This window comes from Alligator sinensis, unplaced genomic scaffold (genome assembly GCF_000455745.1).
Source record: "Alligator sinensis unplaced genomic scaffold, ASM45574v1 scaffold43_1, whole genome shotgun sequence".
Lineage (NCBI taxonomy): Eukaryota > Metazoa > Chordata > Crocodylia > Alligatoridae > Alligator > Alligator sinensis.
The window spans coordinates 1,032,011-1,046,357 of NW_005842092.1; the positions used below are offsets into that span (position 1 = coordinate 1,032,011).

The following is a 14,347-nucleotide window of genomic DNA, read 5'->3' on the forward strand; positions in this document are numbered from 1 at the left end:
TTACATATGAGTGTGTGTAAAAGGGTGAATGGTGAGAGAATGGCATAGAGACAGGAGAAGATTTAACTGTTTATGTAAGCAACAAGGCACCAGATGTGTAAATTACCAGCCAGTAACCAACTAACAAATGGCTGAAGAACCCCTTTGAAGCTCAAGGGCACAAAGGAGATAACAGAAGAAGAAATGCTGCCATGTGGGCAGCAAAAACACTCCAAGGCTAAGATAAGCTGAAGACAAAAGAAGAACAACCACAAAAACAGAAGCTGGGTATGGAAAAACCCCAAAGCACTAAAACAAAGGATGCCAATCCCTATAAAAGAACACTTTGAAAACGCCAAGTTGGGAGAGTCTCTTTCTCTACTGCTGTTTCATTGGAGCACAGATGCATCTGTTCACCCCACTCCAGCTGTTATCTTCAAATCATTGTCATCTACTCAGTAAGCCCGGGTTGGCCACCCTGGGCTAATGTTGAGCAACTATATCTGGTGTATGTGTATGCCTGTGTGTAATGATGTGCATGATGATTTGTGTGTTTGTATGAACGGTGCGTCCAAATCTCTATGTCTAACTCATGTAAATCAATAAACGCAGCACCTTGCCTTATCCCCCATTTATAAAGTTTCGCTCGTGATTTGAGCAATTGGCAATTTGTGTAACACTGATCTCAATATGGTGACCAGGGGTGGGACTACCCGCACAGCCCTTGACAGCTCACCAAAACTGATTAAGTGGCCCCTCCAGCCAAAGTAATGGTCTTCCCCTGTGTTGGGTAGGTAAGTGGATGTAGGACAGTGGTGGGCAAAATGGCTGATTCAGCCAGCAGCCAGACCCCATTTCCCAGCAGCTCCTGTCTGCATGACTGGGGCTGGTTTCCATGGCAACCCAACCACAGCAACAGGGGAAGCTCAAGGCTGGGGTTGCCATGGAGACCAGCAGCTGCAGTGGCAGCACCTGCAGCAGGGTAGGGGGCTGCTCTGGAGCAGATGGGAACTTGGGATGGGGGCAGCTTGCTCCAGAGAGTCAGGGCAGAGCCACGATCTGGAGCTTGTGTGCTCCTGCAGGGCTGTGATTCCCCTGCTTGCACGCTTCTGCCCCAGCTCCTTGGAGCGGTGACAGACTGGTCTGGAGGAGGGGCACAGGCACAATCCCCTGCTTGCGCGCCCCTGCCTGGAGCATACAGGCTACAGATCACAGCTCTGCTGTGGCTCCAGAGCAAGCTGCCCCCATTGCAAGTTCTCAGCAGTTTCTGAGTAGCCCCCTGCCTTGCTCTTTTGTTCGTACTGCTAGTGCAGCTGTGGCTAGTCTCCATGGCAGCCCCAGTCTTGAGCTTTCTGCGCAACTGTGGCTGGGGTCTCCGTGAGCACTGGCCCCACCCATGTGGGCAGGGGCTGCTGGGAAATGGAGTTCACTGCTGACCAGATCCAGCCCATGGGCTGGATTCTGCCCATCCCTGATATAGAAGCTAAAGTGCTTGTGGGCAAAATATAGCCCACAGGCCAAATCCAGCCTACCAAGGGTCCCTCAGCCCTACCCAGTCTGTGAGCAGGGGGCAGCCCAGGCCATGGTGCATGTGGCTGGTGCTGCCACCCCCAGGTGCACAGTGAGGTTGGGGGAGGTGCAGTGGTTGGATTCAGCTTCCTGATAGCCCTAGAAGTGGCAGCTCCTTCTAGCTGCTGCTGCCAGTGTCAATGTAGTTGCCACATCACTTGGTCCCAGTGCCCAGGCACCCCAGCCAGTCCACCCTACACTCACCACCAGGGTGAGTGAATGGCACCAGTGGGAGCCAGCGGGTAGGCTGGGCCTCCATGGAGATTGGTCCAGGCCCCATGAAGGCAGGGTACACTTGGCCAGGCGGATGGGATGGGTCGGGTCGGGTCTGTGGTGGGTGGGGCTCTGTGTAGTTGGCAGAATCCATTTGCTCGTATCAACTTGTAGTTCTGGGCTTTAGTCTTCTATAGCAGTGGGGTGGGGGACAAGTTTTAAGCAGTTGTGCCACAAATTAAGACCAGTGATCCCGAGTGCCACTCTGATCCCCTTCCCGATCTGGTCTGCTTTCTGCTCCAGGCCCTGTGCTCCCTGCACAAAATATTTTAGCAATGGAAAGTGACAAACAGCTAGTACATACGTAATGCACATCATTTTGTCATAAACCTATGCAGTCCACCTAAACCCATATGTCCATAGCCTTGAGCTTCACTCATGCAGAAACTATAACCTGTGCCAAAATGGATAATGGATTAGTGAAAGGGATAAATGCCCTGTGGGAAATGGACTGACATTTCACCTATGACTTCAACATGATTTGAAAGATGTGGAGTAAAGTGCTCAAATAGCTCAACAATAATACATTGCTGAGGGCAAGCCTGCAAGAACACAGAGCTGTTTGCATTTGCTACCACTGTTTTCCCTCTGACACCTGCCTCTTCCAGTTATATTAGACAGGCATTTTGTACACAGCTGCCACAAACACTTTGCTGAGTTAGCCATAGGCCTTAATAGAGTTAAAGTGTACTGATACTGCTTTCTTACTGCAGAAAATGCTGTCATGAGTCTTGAAATTTCTCTCATAAAAGCAGCTAGAACTAGTAAAAAAAGGAATCAATTGAGATAACTCTGAGTTCAACCCTGAGGAACCATTTTTATAAAAGATGTGTTTCCAAATATACTACATTATTATTCAGTATAAATCAAACTTAATAGTTCCACAATTCAGAGCATTTTGCTTCCACAGCATCTTACATTTTAAGATCTCAAAGCATTTTAAAGACATAAAATTAACCAGTTCAGTTTCACACTGCTCATATGAAGCAAGGGTTAATTTTAGCCACAGGGACCTTGAGGGATAGGGAGATAATGACGTGCCAGAGGACATGTAGGAAAGTGATGTCAAAATAGCAGTGTCCAGGCAGTGTTTTAATCACAACAGTAGCTGCATCCCTAGCTTGTGAAGAGTATGGATACCAAACCCACTGTATGCAATCAGTTTCCAAAATGAGGCCAATAAATTACCAAATACAGGACAGATCTGAGGGGGTGCAGTGGCACAACTGCTCCCCACAGCTGCAGATAGAGCAAGGCAGGAATGGCTGGGACAGTGATAAGAATATACAGATCTTCCCGACTCTGTGGCTAAGCACAGAGGGGAAGGGAGCAAGTGCTAAGCACCAGGGGGAGATTCTTACCTGAATGGAGGATTTTTTTTTTAGAAGTCCGAGCTGTTGCTCCCATAGCTTGGTTGGCTGTTCTGAAAGGGCAGGGAGTGCAGCCACCCCTGCAGCACCAGTTGGTGCTCTCATAATTCTCTTTTTTAAATTCTGGTTCTGCCTATGAAAGGTCGTCTTCACTAGTGTGTTTAAACCTACATTTAGAAAAAAAATTCTTGAATTATTAGAGTGTGATATTTGGTGGAGTCTTGTGTTTTTCTTTCCCTTCCCGCCCGAAGGCTCCTTGCCTTCATGATCTCCTACACAGACTAGTCAAACTTTATGGGTAAAAATGAAAAAGAATAAAAGGAGCTATCAACAATATGAAGTATGTAAATTAAAACTGTAATCTATACCAGTGATTCTCAACCAGGGTGTTGGGGCATACTGGGATGCCACCAGATTCCTTGAAGGGTGCCATGAGATGTAAAAAGATAAGCAAGTGTGGGAAGATAATCTGATAAGCAAAAGCTCAGGTTTATCCCTGCCTGATGATCCCCTGCCATCACTGTCTAGCCCCTCTGAAGTATAAGCTTTATAACATAGAAATTACTTGGTTGACACTCAATTCAAGGAAGTTATGGCATTGGCGGTGCACCCCCTACAAAAAGGTGCTGCCAACACTGTCAGTGGCACTTGCGGGTGGTTGCTGCTCGCCACCCACTACCCCCACCCCCTGGCACTGCCAGAAGCACCTGTGGGAGCTCCCCTGGTCAGTGCTCACCACCTCCAACAGTGCTGGTGGCATTTGTGGGAACTCCCCGCTTACCACCACCACCAGCGCTGCTGTACCCCCTCAGCCACCAGGGGTATGCATCATTTATGGGTTATGGAGTGATGCCTCAAGTCTAGTGCAGGGTGCCTCAAGTTCAAAAAAAAAAAAAAGTTTAGAACCACTGCTCATATATACACACATACACTATACAATATATAGATATTATATACCCTGATAAATAAATTTAATGAAGTACCAAATAACTTTGTATTATTTGGTATTGTAGCTTTCAATCAAATAATATTCTGCAATGCTCTTGAGAATTAAATAACATTATGCAGAACAGCAGACAGCATATGATGTAGAAAAGTATTTGTGTTATATTAAATATACATAGTACGATACTTCAAAATAAATAAAAAGTGATATTGAATGAAGGGGGAAAAAAAATAAATCCAGCATTTTCAATTGTAATAGACAGCAGTAACTGATATGACAGCGGTATTGTTTTTAGCTTAATTATTCAGGGTTGCCTTGAGAGGTTTACATTATCCATATAAAGTAATTTTGCATAGGACCTTGTTCTTGCTTAGTGGCCTTGCAAAAAGGGAGTAGAGGAGAGTCTGTGCATCTCCTACCTTCTATATTTAAAATAAAAGATATTTTTCAATTTATATTTTTTTTCAGTTTACTGAACCAGATGCTACATACCTTTCTTAGATTACATAATATTTTTTGTGGAGGGATAGTTCTAATGCAGTGGTTGCCAAAATTTTTGGCAGGTATGCCATAAACTAAATGCAAGTGTGCCACAAATTAGGCCCCGTCCCCTCCCCAAGTGCTATCCTGCTCTTTTCCCTGTCTGATCTGCTACTGCTCCTTCCCTAACCTGTTCTGCTCCCCACCCCTCCCCAATCTACCTTCTGTGGCATGTGTGCTGTAGGTTGGCTACCAATGGGTTTTGCATTCCAAGTCTGATCCTAATAATAAAGACCCTACAGAAAAATGCCAGAGGGAACTATACAAGTTGTTAGACTAGGGACACACATTAAGAAAGCTGGAGCCTGAATTGATTCAATCTTTGCAGGTTAATTTAACCTACCTAGGTTGAACCGGTTGCAAGTGTACAGACATTCCCTCTGGACTGAGGAAATGCAGGCACATACCTGCAGTTGCTCAGGCCAGGAGCTGGGGGGGGGAGGGGGGGTGCCCTCAGCTGCAGGAAAGCTGTGCTGGGGAGGGACGTGGCCAGTTCCAGTAGTAGCCTGGAGTGAACTGTCCAAGGAGGGAGTTGAATTCCCCCCTCCCTGTCCTATGGACCCACTCTGGGGTCCTCCTGGAACTCCTCCCTTGCTGCTGCAGCAGTGGGGGCACAGCCAGATGCTAGCCAGCATGGTCCCTGAGGCAGAGGGGGCAGGGAGGGGGGTTAGACTCCCCCTGCCCCTAGGGGACTGCAGCAAGGTCCAACCACTGCCACTTGCTTACTGCACGGGATGAGTGGTGGGATAAGCCACCTCCTGCACACTCCACCAGGTGCAGGAGGGAAGGGGGAATAACCTCCTTCCCCATCCCCTGCCTATGGGGACCTACAGGGTGGCCTCTGGTCTGGCCCTCAACCCTGCCACTGGAGCAGTGAGGGGACAGGGCCCTTGATGGGGGCAGCAGCCCCTGTCCTGGTGTCTAGAGAGTGTGAACCCCTTCCCAGTGGGGGGTGGGCACAAGTGTGGATCAGAGCTGGGGCAGGCAGTAGCACCCAGACTCAGAAGCCATCAAAGCCCCTCCAGCACTGCTGCCACTGCTTGCTCCAGTTTGCAGCAGCTTTCCCTCCCCTGCAGTGTGCCCCTCATGCCAGAAAGAGGCTTGCACTTGGGACACCATGACAGAGGCTGCTGCCCCCCTCAGTCACTCCCCCATTGGCGCTCCAGCAGGGAGCAGCAGGGCAGGGGCAGGATCAGATGCCGGCTGGCACAGCCCCCTTAGGCAGGGGGGAAGGGAGGAGGGTTATTCCCCGCAGGGGACCAGTGGGGTCTGCCCACCCTGACCACCACTGCCACTACTAGCTCCCTGTGAGCAAGCAGCAGGATAAGCCCCCTCTGCCATCACCGGAGGGTGGGGTAAATAACCCCCCTCCCTAAGGGGGCTGTGCTGGCCAGGGTCTGGCCCTGCCCCTCCCCTGCCACTGAAGCAGAGAGGGGCAGATGCAGCGGTGGGGGCAGGGGGGAAATGTGATGGAGGCAGCAGCCCCTATCATGGTATCCCAAACACAAGCCTGTTCCCAGCAAGGGTGGGGGGAGCATACTGTGGGGCAGGGAAAGCTGCAGTGGAGTGCATGGAGGGAGTGAGCGGCAGCAGTGACACTGGAGGGGCTTGGGGGGCTATGGCTCCCCCTAAGCCCTGGTGATACCACCCACCCTCTGCAGTCTGCAGCAGTTCTAATCCCTGCTTGTGGGCCCCCCGCCAGGAAGAGGCTTGTATTCCTGAGATGCCAGGACAGAGGCTGCTGCTCCCATCAAGGGCCCCATCTTCTTGCTGCTCCAGCAACAGGGTAGGGGGCCCAGCCAGAGGCTAGCCAGCAGGGTCTCCTTAGGCAAGGGGGAGGGCGGTAGGTTATTTCCCCTCCCTCTGACTCCTGGTGGAGGGGGCAGGATGGGGCTTATCCCACTGCTTATCCTGTGCAGGAAGCAAGTGGCAGCAGCAGCGTTTGGACCCTGCTGCGGTCCCCCAGGGGAAGTAAGGGCAGAGAAGGGAATAACCCCACTCCCTGCCCCGCTCTGTCTCAGGGACCATGCTAGCCAGCATCTGGCTGCACCCCCACCACTGAAGAAGTGAGGAGGGATTGTCAGGTGGACCTTGGATTGGGTCCATGGACAGGGAGTGGGGAATTCAGCCCCCTTCCTGGCTAGTTCACTCCAGGCTATTGCAGGCCCATGCTGGTGGGACAGGGGACACAGGACAAGGGAATGAACCTCTTCCCAGGTCCCTTCCAGGGCCAGCATCTGGCCAGGCCCCCACCCCTGCCTGTCCCAGCTCTGGCTAGGGAGCAAAGGGGTAGGACCAGCCCTGCTCCACTGGAGCAGAGATCACAGCCCAGAGAGCATGCCAGGATGCTGGGGGACTCTGGTTTAAGTTAAATCAGTGTAACTGTTGCCACAGTGCTACCCATGGCCATGTCCAAATTCAGGAATTATGTTTCCACCTCCTGGGAACCAGGCTCCCTCAGTTATTCAAGATCCACAAACCTGGCAACCCAGGATGCCCCACTATCCCTCTGTGATGGTGCCAATGCCAGGGAGCTCCTAGATATACTGACTCTGTCCTATTCCCATATGCCACCAGGGCTGCCATCTATATGAAGTACACCACAGACTTACTTCCTGAAGAAACTAGGCTCTATTGACAAGCTTCCAGCAAATACCATATTAGCTACCATGGATGTCACATCTCTGTATACCAAAATCCCCCATGAGGCTAGAATACAAGCAATAAGAAACTTTATCCCTGATGATGAGACTGCTTCTCTTTTCATTGAATTCTCCAGCTTTGTTTTCTCACACAAAGAATTCATATCTGGATACTCCCTATACCTATGCATACGCATGGCAAAGGATACAGGTGATAGCTAAAGGTGTTATAAAATCTGCTGGCTGGAATAGTTCATTTTGTGCAAGTTAGGCTCATATAAAAGTTAGAGCAGTGTATTTACCTCAGTGTTGACTGGTGTCAAGCAGGATGTTGAATTACGCATTTCACAGGAGGATGGGGTGAGGGAATGTTCTCCTTCCTGGGCAAGGAATTTCTCCTGTATTGAGGCAGCATTGAGCTCTGTGAACATGCAGATGTAGCTGGAACAATAGGCAGGAGCCAGGGTGTCAGCTTTCAGGTTCCAAGATGGTAAATTTGCTTCCTTCTTGTAAAATTATGAAGTTTACACTTGAAAAACAGCTAAATTCAATATCTTCCATGTTTTTGCATAAAAATTCTTTATTTTCAAGCATACTCACCCTTCCTCAGGCATAGGAGAATGCAAAGATTGGAAAATTTCTCCTAGGTGGAAATTAAAATTCATATTTCACAGGAGAGTGGAAGGTGTTGTAAGATCTTCTGGTTGGAATAGTTCATTTTGTGCAAATTAGGCTCAGATAAAGGCCAATATATTTATAACAGATCTCAAAATCCACTTCTTCCACAACTGCCTTTTCATCCCCCTAGTATACCTAAGGTACACAGATGATATATCTTTATAATACAGACACATGGTAAGGAACCTCCAGAGAACATCCAGCCCTCCAAACTGATTCCTGAATACTCCACCCAGACTATTCATTTCTTGGACATCACTGTAAGCTTCGCCATGCTCACATCAGCACTGCACTGTACTGGAAGCCAGCTAACCACTACATGCCACCAGCTTTCATCTTAAACATATGACTAGATCCATCATATGCAGCCAAGCTCTACTTCACAGTGCCCTGATCTCATTAACTGGCATGCACACCTTGGGGATCTAGAGCAGTATACCTACACTTAAAATACAATCCCCAAACCATGACTATGCAGATCAACAGTTAACCCCCACTCCCACTTGCTGCAGGAGCAAATCTGTGACAAGGACAACAGAATCCCTCTTGTTGTAACCTACAGCCCGCATTTTGAACTCCCTGGGCACATCATTAATTACTTCCAATCCTTCTGGAAAATTACAACCATCTGAAGGCAGCCTTGAAAATAAACCCAACCTGATTTGCATGCAGCTCCCTCAATCTCAAATGATGCCTCTTCAGCAACAGATGACTTAACTCCTATCCTCACCAAGGCAACAGGCCTGGCAACAGATCCAGATGCCAGCTGCACCCCCTCATCAACGCAGACCACATCATCACCGAACCAAACAATGCAGTTTCTAAGATCTGGGGTTCATTTACTTGCTCCCCTACAAACATCATATAAGCCATCACCTGTTTACAGTGCTCCTCTGCTGGTTTGCTTTGGACAGATGAGGAAATCTCTACCTAAAAATGAGTAGACACTGATCTGATAGTAATTCCAGGATTATCCCCTTTGATCTCTTCAACTCACCTAGCTTGTCTCAGCAATGCCCCTTCTTTCCTCCCACTTTCCCTATCTTTTGTATTTTAATGACCTTACCCCTTTCTATTTAGTATTCCTGATATCTGCAGGTCCATTCATGGCATCTGAAGAAGCACCTGTAGCTAGGAAAAGCTCATTCCTCTCTAAATGAGGCTACAAAGTGCCTGCCCTGCCTTATGCTTAATAGTAAGTGAGAGCCATACTTTCTTGATGTAATAGCTTGGTAACAGTCACTTTAAAACTCTTTCTATTGACACATTAAATTTGATTTTTTTTTTTTCTTTTCCACACTGAAATTACATTTGAATGAGTCAATTTGAAATTCTTGCTCACTCCATGCCATATGATGAATGATATCTTATTAAATTAATAACTTCCTGCTTACATCTTTCCATCTGAACTGAATATTTTAATGCAACACATTACATCATTGGATCTGTCACCCAGTTCCAGAGTACCAAAAAATACACTTTACATGTAAGGAGGGATCTTATGGTGTCCTTGAACGAGCTATTTCCCTAGAGATTAGGTCCTGGTGTATACAAGAGCAATAAAAATAGAAGGTGTCTGTGCAAAGGAAGGACAGATAGATGTTGTCACTACATAGAAGACACTAAAATACCTACTAGTGGTCTGGCTTCAGGGGCTCTCAAATATTATCATTATGCAAACATTAATAGAAATGTTGTTTCTTCTCTTTTCTCAGAGTCAGAACTGTCTTTGCTATTTATGACTGGCAAACTACAATAAGTATAATCTTAAATGGTATAAAGAAAATATTAAGGTATTGTGAGCCACTGTCACATGATTCTAAACCTGAAAACAGGGCCAAACCAATACCATGTGGTGGCCAATCCTTTACGGAGCAGTGATAGTCCCACTGGCCATAGTTTTATCACCATGTTGGCTTTTTGGTTGTATTGGTCTATAAACTAGACAAAGAATTAGGAATGCCTAATACTAGCAGTCCGTGGTTCTTTATGACTTCTAAATTGCAGATAAAAATATTTATTGAACATTGCTTTAAAAAAAAAAAAAAAAAAAAAGTTTTTGAAGCACTCTTAGACTGACCATATCCTTCAGTGTACTCTGGCTAAGATCCCAAAACCATAATGTAATTTTCCACAGAGTTCTCTCAATCCTGGCAATGGTATTCATTGCAGTTTCTTTGCTCCATTTCAAGTGTAACTGTTTTATATACTTAACATTTATATAAAACCAGAAATCATGTATTAATATTACACACAATTATTTAATCTTATTTTTAAATTGAGCTTTTAACTTGCTTGGAATCGGAAGGACAGTTTTCATACTTTAATATAGCAGTCTTGTGCACGCTTTGTAAGCAGGTTGATGTCAGATTAGGTACAAATCTCTCTCAGGATAATGGGGTATTACTATATACTTGGTCTTTTTTTATAGTGTGGTGTTTTGACGGTCTGTTCTAATAACCTTCAGTCACTGTTAGAGCTGCACAAAGTTTAAAGCTTGCCTAGAGCCCCTTGATTCTTGATTGGGTCCAGCTGTGCCTGGTTGCCCTAACCTCTGCAGGCAGCTGAACCCTCAGCCTAGTTCTCCCAGAGGTATGTTAGCTGCTTAACATTTTTGGAAGCTTACAATTATTCTTGGTCTCCAATTGTCTTTCTTTTCTACCATCAGTCTTGCTTCCTTCTGCCTTTGCTTGATGTCTAACAATATTTGACTATGGCTTCTGGCTTTGGACTCCGTTTCATTCCTGTAGTTCAGGAAGACTGGATGTTGGTAAGCAGGGCACAGAAATACGACAAATAAGTGGAGTGGGTATTTCATCCTTCCATATTTGTGTTCATCTGAAGTTCATAGCTAGCAAAGGCAAATTTTGTGGGGGGGAAAAAAAAAGTTTTCGCACTAGTTATTTTTTCAACACATGTACATGTATGTTAATTTAAAACATGACATTTGTTCTGAGGAAATAGTTTGATCCCAGTAGTTTGCTGTTTGTACCTCTGAGAGGTCCTTCCTTGTGGTAGGCTTTGATTTTTCTCTCTTTCACTTCTGGTTTTACATGGGCTTTAGCAAAGCAAATATCTTTTCCCAATAAAAGACTATGTAGCCTTACTATTAATGCCTTCTGTGGGGATGTTCCTCCATGTAAGGATAGATTGTCATATATGTTTGGCTTTTTGCAGTTTCTTTAATAGAATCTTTAGAAATGTGAACCAGTTGCCTGACTATTATATGGTGATATGATCAAATTATCATTTCTTAGGATAACTATACAAATCTATGACAAGTAGACAGGGTCAATTTTTAAAACAGCTAGACTATATTATACTTTGCCTACTAAAAACCTTCGTACCAATAAATGCCTACAATAATGAAGTAAGTTTTGGGGGCTTGTAACAAAAAGGTTCGTTCTTTAGTCCAGCCTTCATTTAGAGGGCTGTGCAGTATTGCTCTGCTGCCTGCCATCTCTCTGAACATCACAGCTGCTCCCCTGGTTTCTGATACCTTTCGACATGTTTGGCCAATATACAGCATCTCTAACTTTCTAGATGCATGCTTCTATTTTTGTATGGATCTGATGTATTCCCAAGGGACTTTGTTATTAGTGTTCTAGATATTATGATTTATCTGCCTCTTTGGGACGGTCTTTTTGTATGCGTAGCCTAGTTGAATAGTTCCAACGTGCTTAAAAAGCAGATGAGGCTTCTTTTCTACTGTTAAAACATCCTGACAAAATGAACACTTTAATTTTTGTGTGCGTTTCTTACTAAAACCTGCTTTAAAACTGGTACACAACTGGCTTGGTTGACTTCTTCAATGTCTACTGTGTTGATAGCTATATTTCTCTAGTTGTGCTCATACAAATGGTACTGCCACTTTTTTGACAATATGTTGCTTCATGGACCAAAAGCACTTCACTAGGGTGAAAACAAATGTATATAAGCATGTGTGTGGTTGGGAGCAGGGGGGGTGGGGAAAGAGGAGAAACAGGGTAGATGGAAGCTCAATAAAGACCCTTCCTCAGTGTGAGCTGGGTAGCTTCATTACTAAATGCTAGTGAAACCAGTACAATACATCAGGTGGAAGCTTTAAATACATGCAAACATATTAATTTTCAAAGAAGAGTTGAATAGAGTAGTAGCAGAGTAGAAGGCAAATAACGGATTAAAACCTGCTAACACCCTCAGGAACAAACCACCTCCAGGTTACTGATTGAACAGTGTTTTAAGAAATGGTTTAATCTGGAATCCAACAATAACGGTTCTAAAAACTGATTCTTTCTTTCTTTTTCCTGCCTGAAGAGGGAGCACAAGTAACTGAAAATGGCTTGGTATGTTTATTTCAAGGAAATGCTTGCTAATACTGAAAGCAGCAAGTGCTGGTTAATCTGCATTCCAAAACTGCTGAGCAGTTGTTTTTTTTTCTTTTTAAGTGGTTTATGGACCAGGTCTTATGGAAGATGCTTAAAAATACAGAAACGTGTGTGACTTGTAAGTAAGGCAGGGAGCCGAGTTTCTTAGCATCCAGAGAACTATGGATTTCAGGTGGGGGTCATGTATGTGTGTCGATATCCTCTGTTATAAAGAGTTACACTGAACCAATTATCTGTTTGCACACAAAACTAGAAAATTCACTTTTAAGGGGAAGAGAGGAAGAAGCATCTTTAGTTGCACTTATACAGTCAACCTTGATTATCTTAGATTCATAGATTCTAGATCTTAACGTCAAAATACATTTTTCCTGAATATGAACGTAGTCTAGTTGTGCAGATATTATTCAGACTGACCCTCCCTTTAGCTGAAGGTCAAGAAATATTTGTGGTCAAATGCATAGAAGAAAGAAAAAAAAAAAAAAAAAAAAAAAAAAAAAAAAAGTGTGGGAGAGAGGGAAACCCAATCGTTAATAATATTTGTACACCATTCATATTGAAATCATAAGAACTTATTAAAAATGCTATCAAATGCAATAGCCAAGGTAAATCAATCACTAGGATTTTGTTACATCTCAATATCTTGTATTACTCACTGCCTGCTTCCCTCAAGCACTGAAGATAACGTCAGGATAGATTTCCAGTCGCACACAGCAAGTCTATCTATATGGCAGAAGAGAGGTAGATGTCACAGAGAGTATTTGAAATATGCATCCATTCAAAATAAGTGTAAATCTGGCTATGTAGGTGGAAGATGACAAACAGTTACTCTGGGGGTTGTGTGCTACCATGTCCTTCACTTTTAAGGGGAAGAGAGGAAGAAGCATCAGTTCCGTCAGAAATTCAACAATCACCATCCCTCCATCCAACTTGCTCTAGAATACTCCAGCTCCAACATCTCCTTTTTAGACACGATGATCAGTATTCGGAATGATAAAATACAGACCATGTTATACAAGAAAACCACAGACCAACATACATATCTGCGCAGAACCAACAATCACCCTAAGCACACCAAAAAAGTTGTGATATACAGGCAAGCCCTCAGATACCACCGAATTTGCACTGAAGAGAACACCTGGGATTGCCACCTCACCAATCTTAAAAAGGCTTCCACCCAACAAGGACACTCCTCCAGAGAGATAGATCACATGTTTGAAAGAGCCACCCGGATACCACGTGAAGAACTACTGCAATACAGAAGAAAACCCCGCCTGTGACAGGTACACGATCTGGGCCGACCTAAACGCAGCCCGCACACCTGTTCCTGGGGGCAACTGCCTGCCTACTTGCCTGCCATGCCTTGTTGTTAATTAATTAATTGGTGTTAATTAGCGGGAGGCTGCCCTTTTCTTGCCCTGCTGCCAGGGGGCGCTATCTGCGGCTCCATTTCCTCCCCTACACTGGAGTCCACGCCTTGCCAATGGAATAGATATTCCTAATTATGCCCTTTTGTCCTCTCTAAGCCTCCTCAGTTACGCCGCACCCTCTCTGGAGCTCCCCCAATAACGCCCCCTCCTCTGGGGCTTCTCGCCAACTGCCCCCTCTCTGGGGCTCCCCAGTAGTGCTGTCCCCTCTCCGGGGCTCAACACGCCCACACTGGGGCTTCTCAGTAGCTGCCCCCTTCTCTGGGCTTTTGCCCCCTCTCAGGGCACTCCTCAACACTGCTGTCCCCGCTCTGGGTCTTCTCTGGCAGGCCACCCTCTCTCAGGGCCTTCTCTGTCAAGCCACCCTCTCTGGGCTCAACACACCCGCACTGGGCTTCTCAATAAGACCGCCCCTCTCTGGGGCTCACCAGGCCCTCACTGGGGCCTCTCAGTAAATGCCCCCCCTCTCTGGGGATTCTCAACTGCCCTTCTCTAGGGCTGGGGTGTATGCATCCCAAACGCTGCGCCTTCACTGGCACTGGGGTCCTCACACTCCTCT

The 14,347-nt window shown here is 45.8% G+C and overlaps 1 long non-coding RNA gene across 2 annotated transcripts; it reads right to left on the reverse strand.

Moving 5' to 3' along the window:
• Positions 1–2,039: 2,039 nt before the first annotated feature.
• On the reverse strand, positions 2,040–13,085 carry LOC102372389. Of its 2 annotated transcripts, none has more exons than XR_001358057.1 (4): positions 13,018–13,085; positions 7,622–7,760; positions 3,183–3,358; positions 2,040–2,076 (listed from the first exon to the last, which is right to left on the reverse strand). It is a non-coding gene; the product is annotated as an uncharacterized LOC102372389 (long non-coding RNA). The 2 variants fall into 2 exon arrangements; XR_001358058.1 differs by lacking the exon at positions 13,018–13,085 and adding an exon at positions 7,920–7,948.
• Between the last annotated feature and the right edge of the window lie 1,262 nt (positions 13,086–14,347).